Genomic DNA, 1970 nt, shown 5'->3' on the forward strand with positions numbered 1-1970 from the left:
TCTCAAGATACATTTTTTTAAGGGGACACAAATAATACAGCTAAAACTGTACTTGTAAGGATATGTACTTAGAAGAATGGCTTACTATTAGTGCAGTAGGGAGACCGTGCCAAATTAGACAACTTCCAGCTGTTGTGGTCACGCCGTGACAGCGCTCGTGTCCGTTGTAGACATTACTGTCCGTCACAGTGTTGCCAAGTCCGTGGTTTTACTGTGGAATTGGGCTACTTTATCACTGTTGCCACGGGTTGTTTTTCATGTCCGCGGGTTGAAGCGACCCCAATAACGTGTATTTTAGACCCCGGAACGTGATTTTTACTGGGGGACCCCCTCGAAACGCAGATAGTTTGGGCTAGTTTTCAGTAGCAATTGGGCGGGTTTTGTTATGAAAACCTGGCAACCCTTTCCCTCAAGCAGGTAACGTTATTATTGCTAACATAGCGGACTCATCAAAAATACACTGGCATCATCTGTATTAAAGAGAAAATAATCACAATCCGATGTTTAAGTGAATAAAATAGCCTGACAGCCTTACTTGCTGGAGTTCCACAACTATTGACTTTGTTCTCTCTCACCGGACTTGTGTGTGTAGGTGATGTAAAAGAGGAAAGCAGGCATTTGGACCAAAGCACTGTGAGGCAAGGGAGGGGGAGACTCAAAATGTTTCTAAACTTAAACGCATTTTTGCCCCGTTTGTGTTGTTTTAAAACATTGTTTTTACAATGCACAGCGTGGTTTTTAATCATGTTTTTAGGGGGGGACAACCCTCAGATTGGGGGCGGGGGTCCTTTTCTTGGAGAGAAGTGGCTTCTTTGATGCCCTTCTTGACACTAGGCCGTTGTCCAAAAGTCTTGGCCTCACTGTGCGTGCAGATGCTCTCACACCAACCTGCTGCCATTCCTGAGCAAGCTTTGCACTGGTGGTGACATGATTCCGTAGCTGCCTCCTCAGGAGGAGACAGTAATGGCACTTGCTGGACACTCTGGGACGTCCTGAAGAATCACTGCAGTCGAATCTCTCTCCTTTAAGTTCTTGATGATCCGCTAAATGGTTCTTTCAGGCACGAAGACTTCTTCACTGCAGTCAAACCTCTCTCCTTGAAGTTCTTGACGAACCGGTAAATGTTTTTTTCAGGTGCAATATTCTTTGTAGCAATTTCTTTGCATGTGAGGCCATTTTGATGCAAAGTGATGATGGCTGCACGTGTTTCTTGGGAGGTAACCATTGCTAACAAGAACACAAAGATTGGAAGCGCTTTTTCCCTCCTTTTATAGCAATCAGTCTGCTCTTACAATCTAATTAGTATGGTAGTGATTTTACCTGACTAGTACTCATTCAGACTTTGTGCTGCTGATATGATTAGTCAATTAATGTTAGCTGGTTATTTTGTGTCAGGATCAAAAAGCTGTGAATTTTTTATTTTATTTATTTTTTTGTGTAAAGTTCATTTTTTTGGCCAATGAAGCTTTTAGCTAGGGCTGTACGATACATCGCATGTGATTGTCATCTCGTCAGTAAAGCTGGTTCTGTGATTAGTAGTATATCTCCATCACAGATATCTCCATTTCCAGATTAAGATGGCGCCGCAAATGGCAGCCAGGACGCTGAGCTCCGCGATTCTTCTATTGTTTTTGTTTGTTTGTTCTGTGTTTTGTCATTCTTCTTCTATAAGTTCTACCAGAGACGAACTCCTTAACATTAAGCAACACATCCCAGCCAATATTTTTCCGGTTTTTGATTATTCGGACGTTTTGTTGGACATTCTAGTCGGAGGTACAGCTGTGTTGTTCAAACGCGCGTGCAAACGCAGAAGAGGGAAACGCGCCGGCGCCCTGGTGAAGCTCTGCGCGCGCGGCATTCGGACTGCGCTCCCAAGCAATCATCTTGCGAATGTCCGTTCCCTTCCTAACAAAACGGATGAACTTCTTCTCCTCACCCGCACCAACAAGGACTTTTCAAACTCTGCTGCA

At 44.0% G+C, this 1970-nt stretch overlaps 1 protein-coding gene across 1 annotated transcript in view; it reads right to left on the reverse strand.

Moving 5' to 3' along the window:
• LOC107691488 (ADP-ribosylation factor-binding protein GGA1-like) overlaps positions 1 to 1970 on the reverse strand; it is a 44018-nt gene that overhangs the window by 3087 nt on the left and 38961 nt on the right. The window lies entirely within an intron of this gene.

This window comes from Sinocyclocheilus anshuiensis, unplaced genomic scaffold (genome assembly GCF_001515605.1).
Source record: "Sinocyclocheilus anshuiensis isolate Anshui unplaced genomic scaffold, SAMN03320099.WGS_v1.1 scaffold634, whole genome shotgun sequence".
Classification (NCBI taxonomy): domain Eukaryota; kingdom Metazoa; phylum Chordata; class Actinopteri; order Cypriniformes; family Cyprinidae; genus Sinocyclocheilus; species Sinocyclocheilus anshuiensis.